Here is a 15,006-nt window from a genome sequence, read left to right on the forward strand (position 1 = left end):
TACATCCTCTGTGATTTCCTTTTTCAGAATTTCATAGTTCTCCCTTATAGATGTCAACTTAGGTAAAGCATTTTGCACAGATAGATACAGTGAAAGAAAACAAAAATAAATAATAGAAAAAAGAATCAGATTAATTTTTTTATTAAAAAATTAATTTATGAAGACACCAAAGGCAATTAGAGCAATAACAAAAGTAAATAAAAGGGACCTGATTAAATTAAAAGGCTTCTGAACAGCCGAATGGACTGCCTACAGAATGGGAGAAAATATAAGCTTTTTATATATCCAATAAAGGGCTGATAACCAGAATCCACCAAGAACTCAAGCAAATCAGCAAGAAAACATCAAACAATCCCATTAAAAAGTGGGCAAAAATATGAACAGAAGCTTTTCAAAAGAAGATAGACAATGAAGAAGAAAGAAGACAAAGAAGATAGACAATGCTAATGAACAATAAGCATATGAAAAAATGGTCAACGTCTCTAACCATCAGGTAAATGCAAATGAAAACCACAATAAGTTATCATCTAACTCCAGTGAGAATGGGTTTTGTCAAAAAGTCCCAAAAGACCTGTGTATGTAGAGGGAAAAGAACACTTATATACTGTTGGTAGGACTATAAACTAGTACAATCTCTATGGAAAGCTGTACCTCAAAGGACTGAAAGTAAACCTATCATTTGATCCAGGAATCCCACTACTGGGTATTTAATAAAAGGAAAAAAAACATTTTATATCAAAAAGACACTTGCACACAAATGTTTATAGCAGCATGAATCACAATCATAAAGATGTGGAAACAGCCCAAGTGCCCATTAATACATGAGTGGATTAATCAAATATGGTATATGTATTCCATGGAGTATCACTCAGTCATAAAAAATCATGAACTGATACCTTTTGTAACAATCTGGATGGAACTGGAAACCATTCTTCTAAGTGAAGTATCACAAGAATGGAAAAACAAACACCACATGCACTCCCTATTAAGTTGGAATTAATTGGTCAACACTCATGTGCACTTATGGTAGTAAAATTCAATGGAATTCAAGCAGGTGGGAGGGAGGATGAGAAGATGAGTAAATTCACACCTAACACATACAATGCACACAAACTGGGTGATGGACACATTTATAACTTTGACTCAAACTGTACAAAAGCAATTCATATAACCAAAACATTTATACCCCCATAATATTCTGAAATTTAAAAAAAGAAAGAAACCTAGAGCAATAGGATAGAGAGCCTGAAGATATATCCAAACATATACAGTGTACTAATATTTTACATGGGCACAAAGACGGAAAAAAGGAATCTTTTCAATAAATTGTGCTGGGAAAACTGGATTTTGACATGCAAAAGAATGAAATTGGACCCTTTCTTATACCATATATAGAAGTAACTCAAAGAAGATAAACTACCTAAATGTAAAGCCTGAAACCATAAAACTTAGAAGAGTACATAGGAAAAAAACTCCTCCATCATGGCCTTGGCAATGATTTTTTTGTTATTACACCAATAGCTCAGGCTTTTGGTGCAAAAATACATAAATAGGACTACATCAAACTAAAGCACTTCTGCACAGCAAAGAAAACAATCAACAAATTAAAAAGACAACCTACAGAATGGGAAAAATATTTTCAAACGACATATCTCACCAAAATTTGTAAAGAACTCTACAACTCAACAGCAGAGGAATGGATGAAAAAGGCAAGAATTTCAACAAAGATCTAAAATATTAAAAAGTTCAATACATTCTATGTCTAGCATTAGCACTGCTTTCTGAAAGTCATAAAGAAAATAGACTTATACTGTTATTTTGTGGCAGCTGAAATCTATGTCCATCCAACCCCTCTGATCCTATGTGAACACAGCCAAGTTTTCCATGTCTGAAAACAGTACCCTGGAGTGAGGTGCCCACTAGGACTGCTGGAGGCTGCAGGTAAGGTGCCTATCAAGACTATGAAAAGCTAGCTCAGATCCAATTCATGGATTTTTGCCATGGAAATCCACTTCCAAAACTGTTGCTGATGCTATTATAACAAGACTTCGACCAAAAGGAAAGGACAAAACAAGTCAAAATGGAAACATTATATAAGCATTACAAATATTACTGCCACCAGTCTGAAAAAAAATACAAGTGTTACATGCAGAAGCCAGAATGCTGGTGGAACTGTCTAAGGCTTAAGATATAGAAGCAGGAAATGACACCACATCAGTGATCATCATTGCTGGCTCTCAGATTCCTGTAACTAGCTTCTTCAGAATGGGATTCATCCAACCAATATTTCAGAGTCATTCCAGAAGGGTTTGGAAAGGGTATTAAAATTTTAATTAACATGTCTTGATCTATCGAACTGAGTTACAGAGAAACTTTGTTAAAGAGTACTACCACATCATTGAACTCAAAGGTTATCTTTCAACATTGAAGTCTACTTTCTCCAATAAATGTAAATACAATACTTAAAGTGGTTGCTCTAGCCACAGCTACCAGTGTAGATCTTAGGAGATTTTTAAATGGTTAAGAAATTTGGTGGGACAATTGATGACTATGAGGTGGCACAAGGGCTGGTTCTCACCCAAAAGGTAGCAAAATATGGCATAGCCAGAGTTGAAAAGGCTAAAATTGGGCTTATTCAGTTTTGCTTATTTGCTCCTAAAACAGATATGTATAATTAAATAATTTCTGACTTACCCAGATGGACCAAATGCTCTGAGAGTAAAGAGCCTGTAAGCTAAATTTAATAAAGTAAAATTTTAAAACAGGATGTAATGTCCTCCTCATACAGAAGTGCATTCTAGGGGATGCTCTTGGTCATTTTGTGTTACATTTTCTAAACAAAGTGAATATTATGGCAATTAGGGATATTGAAAGAGAAGACATTCAATTTATTTGTAAAACAATTGGAAACAAGCCAGTAGCTCATATTCACCAATTCACTGCTGATATACTGAGTTCTTGCCAGTTATCCAAGGATGTCAGTATAAATGGTTCTGGCAAATTACCCAAGATTTAAGGCTGTGCAAGCCCTGGGTAAAAAGTTACAGTTCTGGCCAGGTGCAGTGACTCACGCCTGTAATCCTAACACTCTGGGAGGCCGAAGGGGGAAGATCGCTTGAGGTCAGGAGTTTGAGACCAGCCTGAGCAAGAGCAAGACCCCATCTCTACTAAAAATAGAAAGAAATTAATTGGCCAACTAAAAATATATAGAAAAAATTAGCCGGGCATGGTGGTGCATGCCTGTAGTCCCACCTACTCCGGAGGCTGAGGCAGGAGGATCACTTGAGCCCAGGAGTTTGAGATTGCTGTGAGCTAGGCTGATGCCATGGCACTCTAGCTAGGGCAACAGAGTGAAACTCTGTCTCAAAAAAAAAAGTTACAGTTCTTGTTCATGGCTCTAAAGAATTGATGATTAAAAGCTTAGTACTCTATTTATGATACCCTATGTGTTTGTTACTCACTGTTTAGTGAAGAATAGAGCTCTTACTGCAGGAGGTGGTATTCCAGAAATCAGAGTTACCCCTACAATTAATTGAATATTCATGAACATTGAGAGTTATGGAATCATTCTGCATTCATGATTTTATAGATGCTGTGGGAGTCATTCCATCTACACTAGTTGAAAACTCTGATTTGGGTCCCATTTTTACAACAACAGAACTAAAAAACTGGTATGCAAAAGGAGAGAAAACTACAAGCATTAATGTCCAGAAGAGTGGTATTTTTTAACATTTTAGAGGAAATGTTAGTCCAACCTTTGTTGTTTTCAGCCAGTGCTCTGATCCTAATGACTAAAACCCTCTGAGACATTCTGAAAATTGATGATATGATAAACACTAGACAATTGAGATAACACCAACTGACTGGCACCATTATTACCACTAACAGTGTGGCTGGAGTTTAAGAAGAGTGTCTTGTTTTAGCATTTGCTTGAAATTGTCTTGACACAATTTAAATAAAATATTAAGTATTTGGTTTCAAAATTTTAAAAAGTGTCAAACAGACATTGTGGAGCTAAAGAATACAAAAACTGAACTAAAACATTCACTAGAGGGTTTCAACAGCAGACTAAACAGAAGAAATGATCAGTGAAGTAGAAGACAGGGCACTGGGAATTATTTGGTCAGAGTAGAAAAAGGAATGAAAAAGAGTGAATAAAGCTTAAGGGACTTATGGGACATGATCAAGCCAACCAATATATGAGAGATCTTCAATATGTTCATGGAAAATGTTTATTATGAAAAAAAGCTATGCATGGGTTTCAAAAAAATTCTCATTAAAAAAACTCATCCTAACTTATTATTACATATCTTAATAGGATCTGCTTTGAGGCATTAAAAGGGGTGAGGTATCAGTATGAACAGAGCCTGTATCAGAGCAGCATGAATTCTGCTAAAATTAAGGCAAGAACAAACATAAAATACATGATGGTTGGGTGGAAGAATGGTGAAATCATTGATACTTCATAAAAAGTTTACAGGGATAAAAGGCCAAAGAAATTAGTAGTTTACAAATGCATAAGTCACTTTAAGAAGGGTAAAGATGATATTGAAGATGTAGCCCATAGCAGCAAACCATCCACAACAATTTACAAAGAAAAAAATTCATCTCGTACATGACCTAAATTGAAGAGGACCTTTGGCTAGCAGCATAAACAATAGCCAACACAACAGACATTTCAATTGGTTCAGCTTACACAATTCTGGCTGAAAAATTAAAGTTGAGCTAACTTCCCACTCAATGGGTGCCAACACCATTATGCCCATGTCAACTGCAGACAAGAGCATAGCTTTCAATGAAAGTTTTAAACAACCAGCATCAAGATCCTGAATCATTTTTTCAAAAAATTGTAACAGATGTTACAATATATGGCTTTACCAGTATGATCGTAAAGACAAAGCACAATCAAAGCAATGGCTTCCAAGACATGGAAGTGGTCCAGTCAAAGCAAAGCAAACCAATCAAGAGCAAAGGTCATGGCAACAATATGGGGAGATGTTTGAGGAATGTTGCTTGTTGATTTATTGGAGGACCAAAGAATGATAACATGTGCTTATAATATGAGTGCTTCGAGAAAGTTGGCCAAAGCTTAGGCAAAAAATTGTCCAGGAAATCGACATCAAAGAGTTCTTGTCCATCATGACAATGCTTCTGCTCATTCCTGTCACCAAACAAAGGCAAAGTTTTTTAGAGTTTTGATGAGACACCATTAGACATCTACCTTACTTTCCTGATTTGCCTCTTTCTGACTTCTTTTTGTTTCCTAATTTTAAAAATCTGTAGCTCCTATTTTGTACAGATTTTTTTTAAATTAGGAAACAAAAAGAAGTCCCCAAACAATAAATGCTGGTGTGGATGCGGAGAGAGAGGAACACTCCTACACTGCTGGTGGGACTGCAAACTAGTTCAACCTCTGTGGAAAACAATATGGAGATACCTCAAAGCGATACAAGTAGATCTACTATTTGATCCAGCAATTTCACTACTGGGCATCTACCCAAAAGATCAAAAGTCACTTTATGAAAAAGACACCTGCACTCGAATGTTTATAGCAGCACAGTTCACAATCGCAAAGCTGTGGAAACAACCCAAGTGCCCACCAATTCATGAATGGATTAATAAAATGTGGTATATGTATACCATGGAGTACTACTCAGCTTTACGAAACAATGGTGATATAGCACCTCTTGTATTTTCCTGGATAGAGCTGGAAACCATTCTACTAAGTGAAGTATCTCAAGAATGGAAAAACAAGCACCACATGTACTCACCAGCAAATTGGTATTAACGGATCAACACTTAAGTGGACATATAGGAGTAACATTTATCAGGTGTCAGGAAGGGGAGGAGGGGATGGGTATATACAACCAAATCAGTAAGGTGTACAACGTTTGGGGGATGGACATGCTTGAAGCTCTTACTCGAGGGGGGGAGGGGGCATGGGCAATATATGTAACGTTAACATTTGTACCCCCATAAGATGCTAAAATAAATAAAATAAAATAAAATAATCTGTAAAGGGCACCCATTTTGCTTCAGTTAATAATGTAAAAAATACTGTGCTGACATGGTTAAATTCTCAGGACACTAATTTATTTAGGGATGCACTAAATGACTGGTGTCATCACTTACAGAAGTGTCTTGACCTTGATGGAGCTTATATTGAGAAATAAAGTTTATATTTTTTTATTTTTATCTCTTAATTACATTTTTTCACAAACTCTCTGAAGTTCCTCATATGCATTATGGAGTCCCAGAGGGAGAAGAGAAAGAGAAATGGGTAAACACTTATTCAAAGAAATAATGGATGAAAACTTCTCAAACCTGGTGGGTGGGAAATTCACATCCAGATCCAGGAAGACCAGTGGTCCTCAAATGAGTTGAACCCAAATAAGTCCACAGAAAGCCATATTAGCATCATATTGTCAAAGATCAGAAACACAGAGAAAACTTTGAAAGCAGCAAGAGAAATGTGACTTGTCACATAAAAGAGACTAACAAGATTATCAGTGAATTTCTCAGTGGAAACATTGAAAAACATAAGTGAGTGTGATGATATATTCAAAATGGTAAAAGAAAATCCTCCAAACAAGGAGAGTATACCTGCCAAAACTATATTTCAAAACTGAAAAATAAGTAAAGGCTTTCCCTGACAATCAAAAGCTCAGAGAGTTCATTTCCCCTGGATGTGTCCTATAAGAAATGCAGAGGCGACAGAAAAGAGCTGAGCTGGGATGTAGCAGCACCGGACACACTGCTGGTGATGGGTGTGAGCCACTAGGGGAAGTAAATTGACCATGGGTGCCCTGCTGGCATCCGAGCTGGGATGGAAATTCTATGATGCTGACAACTACCACCCAGAGGAGAATCGAGTGAAGATGAAAAGAGGGATTCCGCTGAACGACCAGGACAGGATTCCATGGCTTTGCAATTTGCATGACATTTTACTAAGAGATGTAACCTCAGGACAGTGCATGGTTCTAGCCTGTTCAGCCCTGAATAAAATGTTCAGAGACATCTTAATAAGAGGAAAAGAGGCTTCAGCTCTGATGAGTGAAGAGTTGGGAAAGGAAGAGAAGTCAGGTGACCTGAGCGGGTCGTTTGAGGTCATCTCTGGAAACTTACTCCAAAGAAAAGGACATTTTATGCCCCCTGAGTTACTGCAGTCCCAGTTTGAGACTCTGGAGCCCCCAGTAGCTCCAGAAATTTTTTTTTTTGTTTCCAGAATATTTTGTCCAAATAAGTGTGGACAAAAATCTTCCAGAGATAATTGCTACAATTATGGAAACTCTAAAAATTAAATGAAAATCATTTTGTAGCAATGGTCTGGACAGAATTAGGCGTAAATCTCTATCCCATCTCAAACATTGTTCCAGTCTCCTGGCTCTTGCTGTATTCTAATTTCTATGGTGAACAAACCACAATGTGTCAAGGTAGACTTGTTTGGATATATTTTTAGGAATCACGTGCCGGTACATGCAGAGAAGAGGGAGAGGGAACTTTAAAAGTCAAGTTTAAATTCATCTGTGACCCAATGAAATGATCAGAGGAAATTCTGTAATCAATGATGGAAATCATGTTTAGAACATTCTTGCTCATGGCTGTATCTTTACAAATAAATGAAGCTTGGCAAACTCCCCCCCCCAAAAAAAAGAAAAAGAAATGCAAAAGGGAGTTCTTAAAATTTAAACAAAATGATGCTAAACAACATGAATGCATAGGAGAGTATAAAACTCACAGGTACAAGTAAATAAATAAACAATCACAGAATATTGTAATACTGTAACAGTTGCAGGTACATCACTTTGGGTTCAAGAATAAAAAGTTAAAAGATGCCAGTTTAAAAATAATAGTGTAAGAATAAGTTAATGGATACACAATATAAACTATGTAAATTGTGACATCAACATAGTGCATGGAGAAAGAACTAAAAGTACAGAGTTATTGTATGCAATTGAAGTAAAGTTGATATCAACTTCAAATATACTGTCATAACTATAAGTTGTTTATGTAAGCACCATGATAACCACAGAAAAACCTACAAAAATACACAGAAGTAAGGGGAAATTAAAGCACATCAATTACAAAAATCAATGAAACACAAATGAAGATGGCATGGGAAAAAGAAGGACAAAAAAACCATAAGAAAGATAGGAAACAATAAAATGGCACTAGTAAGACATTACCTATAGATAATACTTTAAATGTAAACTCCCCAGTTAAAAGACATAGAATTACTGAATGGATTTTTTAAAAGATCCAAGAACAAAAGATTTACTTGATTTTTTGGCTTACACAACAAATTTATTTTCTCACAGTTCTGGAGACAAGAAGTCTGCAATTAGGGTGTTAGTATGGCTGAGTTCTAGTGTGGGCTTCTTTGTGGCTTGCAAATGATCATCTCACTGTGAAAAGATTTACTTCAGATATAAGGGCACAAATAGGCTCAAAGTCCAGAAAGGGAAAAAAAGATAATCCATGCAAATTATAACCAAAAGAAAGCAAAGACTTTAACTTAAAAAGATTCTTAAGTGACAAAAAGGGACATTATATAATTATAAATTGTCAGTTCACTGGGAAGATATAACAATTATAAATTTATATGTGCCCATCATCCAAGCACCAAAATATATAAAGCTACATTGACAGAACTTAAGAGAGTAATAGACATGCATACAATAATAATAGGACACTTTGCTAGCCCAATTTCAACAGTTGGTAGAATATCCAGACAGAAGAATGAATAAAGACATATTGAACTTGAACAACACTGTAGACCAAATGGACCTAACACATATATACAGAACATTACGCCCAACAAGAGTAAAATATATTTTCTTCTAAAGTACACACAAAACATTCTTCATGATTGATCACATATTAGGACACAAAACAAGCCTTAAGAAGCTGAGAAGATTAAAATCATATAATTTCTTTTCTGACTATAATGGAATAAAGTAGAAATCAATAGCAAAAGAAAAATGGGAAAATTTACAATTATGTGGAAATTAACAAACTATTGAGAAAGCAGTGGATCAAAGAATTTGAAAAGGAAATTAGAAACTGAGACAAATGAAAATGAAAACCAAACCTTATGGAATGTAGCAAAAGCAGTACTTAGAGGGAAGCTTATACCAATAAACACCTACATTAAAGAAAAGAAAGATCTCAATTCTAAGAAATGACAGTGAGCTAGCACCGTTTATGCTATCCTGGATTAAGCTTAAGCCCGTTATCCACAGTGAGATGACACAAGATCAAGAAAATGGGCTCCACATCTACACACCATCAAATTGGTACTGACTGACTAAAACTATGGTGTTCAAATGGTGGTAGTGCTCACCAGGGTTTGGGTGAGGGGGAGATACTCATCTTAGGGTTGTGGTGAGCATTGTGGGGGGGGCAGGGAATACCTCTAACCCTTTGTAGGGAAAGGCAAAGATATACAATGTAACCAAAAGGTCAAAAAAAAGAAAAAAAAAACTTTTATCGAGTGGTGGGCAGATGGGAGTGGGCAGGAGGGGAAGGATATATACTTACAAAATAAGTGCGATGTGCACCACCTGGGGGTTGGACACGCTTATGTTTTGACAAGGCAGGGGGTGGGGGGGAGGAATGGCAGGGGCAATATATGTAACCCTAACAATATTTGTACCCCCATAATATGATAAAATAAAGGGAAAAAAAGAAAAGAAAAGAAAGATCTCAAATAACCTAACATACACCTCAAAGAACTATAGAAAGAAGAACAAATTAAGCCTGAAGTTAGTAGAAGGAAAGAAATAACAAAGATTACTACAATGAGATAACATGTTGCCCCAGATAAAATGACTTTTATCAAAAAGAAAGGTAATAATAGCTGCTGGTGAGGACGTGGAGAAAGGACAGCCCTGTACACTATTGGTAGAAATATAAATGAGCACAGCCACGATGGTTAACAGTGTGAAGGCTCTTCAAAAACTCAAACTAGAATGACCATATGATCCAGCAATCCCACTACTGAGCATATACCCAAAAGAAAGGAAATCAGTGTATTGAAGAGACAGCTGCTGTCCTATATTTATAGCACTGTTCACAGTAGCCAAAATGTAGAATCGTTAAGTATCAATCAACAGATGAGTGCATAAAGAAAATATGGGACATACACACAATGGAATATTATTTGACCATAAAAACAATGAAATCCTGTAATTTGCAACAATATAGATGGAACTGAAGGACATTATGTTAAGCAAAATAAGTGAGGCACAGAAAAACAAGTAATAAATATTCTCACTCATGTGTTGGAACTAAAAATTTGAACTTATGGAGGTAGAGAGTAGAGTGGTTATCAGAGGCTAGGAACGGTGGGGGGGAGAGGGTATAAATATAATACAACAATTTTATATTCATAATAATTTAAAAGAAAAATTTAAAAAGATATTAGAGCAGATATAAATGGAAATAGAGAATAGAAAAATCAATGAAACTAAAGATGTTGGGTTTTTTTTCTAGAATGTTACAGGGATTTAAACATTTTGGTTACATTAATTGCTTTTGTATAATTTGAGTAAAAGTTATAAGTGTGTTTTTCACCTTCTTATTTAAACATATTCCTAGGTATTTTATTTTCCTTATTGCTATTGTGAAAGATATTGAGTATTTGATTTGATTCTCAGCTTGACTATTGTTGGTGTATAGGAATGCTACTAATTTCTGTACATTGATTTTTAAACTGAGACTTTGCTCAATTTGTTTAGCAATTCCAGTAGTTTGTTGGAAGAATATTTGGAGTTTTCTAGATATAAGATCATATGGTCAGCAAAGAACAATAGTTTGACCTCTTCTTTCCCTATTTGGATGCCATTGATTTCCTTCTTTTGTCTGATTGCTCTTGCTAGGACTTCCAGCACTATGTTGAACAAAAGTGGTGACATTGGGCAAATTATCGAAATCTGTGGGATTCAGCAGAAGCAGTCATAAGAGGAAAATTCAGAGCCATAAATGCCTACATCTAAAAGAAAGAAAGATCACAAATCAACAATGTCATGAATTGTCTCAAGGAACTGGAAGAGAAAGAGCAAATCAATCTTAAACCCAGCAGAAGAAAAGAAATAACTATGGTCAGAGCAGACCTAAAGGAAATTGATAATGAAAGAATTATACAGAAGATTAATGAAACAAAAAGTTGGTTGTTTGAAAAGATAAAATCAACAGAGCTCTTGCTATATTAACCAGAAACATAAAATGACCCTAATAAACTCAATCAGAAATGAAAACAACTAATGGACACAGTGAGCATTGTAGGAGGGAAAGGCACACCAAAATCATGGTTTGGGTGTCCCAAAGTCACAACATGTAATCAAAATATTTGTACCCCCATAATATCCTGAAATAAATAAATAGATAGAAATGAAAAAGGAGATATTGCCACAGAAATGCAAAATATCATTTCTGAATACTATAAAAATCTCTATACACATAAACTTGTAAACATTGAGGAAATGGACAAATTCTTAGAAACACACAACCTCCCTAGGCTCAATCAGGAAGAAATAGAACTCCTGAATAGAGCAATATCAAGTAACAAAATTGAAGCAGTAATAAAAAATCTCCCAAGAGAAAGCAGTGCTGGACCAGATAGTTCCGCAGCTCAATTTTAGCAGAACTACAAAGAAGAACTGGTCCCTATACTACAGAAATTATTTAATAACATAGAGAAGTATGACATCCTCCCCAACTCATTCTACAAAGCCAATATCACCTTGACACAAAAGCCAGGAAAGGACACAATGAAAAAGATATTTATTACCTATTCAAAATATGAATTTAAAAAGTAGGGATGTCTTACCAGGAGACTGCAAGTGTTCCCTCTGCATCATGGTGGATCTTGCAACTCCCATTCCACTCACACCTTGATCAGTGGCTGAATTTACCCTTTAACTTGAGAGGGAGGGAATCTTCCCCAACTCAGTCTATGAAGCTAGTATCACCTTGTTACCAAAGCCAGGAAAGGATACAACAACAACGACAACAACAACAAAAAACTACAGACCAATATCCCTTATGAATACAGATGAAAAAATCCTCAATAAAATACTAGCAAACTGAATTCAAGAGCACATCAAAAAATAATCCCCGATGATCAAGTAGGCTTCATACAAGAAATGCAAGGATAGTTCAACATGTGCAAATCTATAAATGTGAGTCACAACATGAATAGAAGCAAAAACAAAGACCATATAATCCTCTCAATAGATGCAGAAGTGATTTTCTGAAAGGTTTAAGTTGAAAAACTCATAGGTAGGCTGTTAAGAAAAAAAGAGAGAAGACAAATAAAAGCAGAAATGAAAGAGGACACATTACAACTGGTGTCACTGAAATGAAAGGATCATAAGAGACAACTATAAGTAATTATATGTCAACAAACTAAATAACCTAGAAGAAATAGATAGATTCCTAGAAACATACCAACTACCAAGACTGAATCATGAAGAAATAGAAAATATGAAGAGGCCTGTAACTTGTGGGGAGATTAAATCAATAATATTAAAATCTCCCAACAAAGAAAATCCCAGGACCAGATGGCTTTACTAGTGAATTCTACTGAACATGTAAGGAAGAAATTAAAGAGGACAGAAATAAATGGAAATATGTCCAATGTCCATGGCTTGGAAGACTTAACCCTGTTTACCTAAAGCATTTTACAGATATAATACAACTCCTCTTTGTATACCAGTGTCCCTTTTATGGAAATACAAAATGATAAATAATGTATATAGACACCAAGGATCCCAAATCACTGAAGCAATTTTGAGCAATAAGAACAAAACTGAAGACCTCATACCTTCTGATTTCCAAACATGTAGAAAGATTGAATGCTTTCCTACTAGAATCAACAACAAAGTAAGAATTCCACTGCACCATTTATATTTAACATTATACTAGAGCTTCTATTCAGTATCATAGAGCATGAAAGCTTCAAGGATGCTTGGTCAGTTTACAAAAATCAAATGTATTTCTACATGCCAGCAATTAATAATCACAATTTGAAATACTGACACTATAGTAGCATAAAAAATACCAAATACTTAGTGAGTCTGACAAAAGAGGTGCAAGACCTGTACACTGAAAATAAAACATTGCTGAGAGCAACTAAAGAAGACCAAATAATATGAAGTGAGATACAGTATTCATAAATTAGAACTCTATTTTGTTAAGATGTCAATTTTACACAAATTGACATACAATACATTCCATGCAATCTCAATCAAATTTTCAGCAGACTTAAAAAAAAATAAATTGACAAACTGATTTTAAAATTAATTTGTAATTGCAAAATATCTAGAAGAGCCAAAACTTTTTTTTTGATAAACAGTGTAAACATAGACTGTGATATTGGCATGAGTGTAGATGAATTTCTCAAAAGGATACCACAGCGAGTCCAGAAGTAGACCTACATACAAATAATTGACTAATTTTCAAAAAGTGAAATTTCATGGAAAAAATACAGTTTATTCAACTAATGGTGGTGGAATAATTGAACAGCCATATGCAAAAAATTTGAATCTCAAAATGTTCAAAGTTAAAAAAAAAAATGTTCAAAGTTTAACTCAATATGGAACAACCAGGTGCTTATCAAGAAAATAATAAATCACAACCAAGCCGGCTTCATCCCAGAGATGCAGGGATGATTCAACATACACAAATCTATAAATGTAATTCACCACATAAACAGAAGCTAAAACAAAGACCATATGATTCTCTCAACAGATGCATAAAAAGCATTTGACAAAATTAAAAAACCTTTTATGATAAGAACACTTAAAAAATATGCATAGACTGGGCTTACCTAAAAATGATACAAGCCATATATGACAAATCCACAGCCGATATCATACTGAATGGGGAAAAGTTGAAAGCATTCCCACTTAGAACTTGAACAAGGCAACGTTGCCCACTATCTCCACTCCTATGCAACATAGTGCTGGAAGTACTGGCTATAGAAATTAGAACCAGAGTGGAATTAAAGGCATCCAAATGAGGTCAAAAGAGATCAAATTCTCACTCTTTGCTGATGATATGATATTATATCTAGAAAACCCCAAGAATTCAACCAAGAGACTCCTTGAATTGATATATGAATTCGGTAAACTCTCACGATACAGAATCAATACACACAAATCAGAGGCATTCATATACGCCGATAACGGTCAAACCGAGAACCAAATCAAAGACTCAATACCCTTCACAATAGCAACAAAGAACATAAAGTACCTAGGAATATATTTAACTAAGGAGGCAAAATACCTCTACAGGGAGAACTACGAAACACTGAGGAAGGAAATAGCAGAGGACATAAACAGGAGGAGAACCATACCATGCTTGTGGGTCAGTAGAATCAACATTGTTAAAATGTCCACACTACCCAAAATGATCTACAGAGTCAATGCAATCCCTACCAAAATACCATCATCATTTTTCACAGATATAGAAAAAATAATGTTATGCTTCATATGGAACCAGAGAAGACCACATATAGCAAAAGCAATCCTAGGCAATAAAAACAAAATGGGAGGTATCAATTTACCAGACTTCAAACTATACTACAAGGCTATAATAATTAAATCAGCTTGGGATTGGCACAAGAACAGGGACATTGACCAGTGGAACAGAACTGAGAACCCGTACATAAAACCATCCTCATATAACCATCTAATATTTGACAAAGCAGACAAAAACATACACTGGGGAAAAGAATCCTTATTCAATAAATGGTGCTGGGAAAACTGGATGGCCACATGTAGAAGACTGAAGCAGGATCCATGCCTTTCACCTCTCACAAATATCAACTTATACTTGGTAACAGACTTAAACCTAAGGTGTGAAACTACTAGAATTCTAAAGGAAAATGTTGGAAATAGTCTTCAGACATTGGCGTAGGCAAAGAATTTATGAAGAAGCCCCCAAAGGCAATCACAGCAACAACAAAAATAAATAAACGGGATCTGATCAAACTAAAAAGCT

General features: G+C 35.4%; 1 protein-coding gene and 1 pseudogene across 1 annotated transcript in view; both read left to right on the forward strand.

Annotated features, from left to right (window-relative positions):
• ZC3H12B (zinc finger CCCH-type containing 12B) overlaps nucleotides 1-15,006 on the forward strand; it is a 378,671-nt gene that overhangs the window by 205,252 nt on the left and 158,413 nt on the right. The window lies entirely within an intron of this gene.
• Nucleotides 5,942-9,402, forward strand: LOC105866242 (putative gluconokinase pseudogene; annotated as a pseudogene).

This window comes from Microcebus murinus, chromosome X, assembly GCF_040939455.1.
Source record: "Microcebus murinus isolate Inina chromosome X, M.murinus_Inina_mat1.0, whole genome shotgun sequence".
Lineage (NCBI taxonomy): Eukaryota > Metazoa > Chordata > Mammalia > Primates > Cheirogaleidae > Microcebus > Microcebus murinus.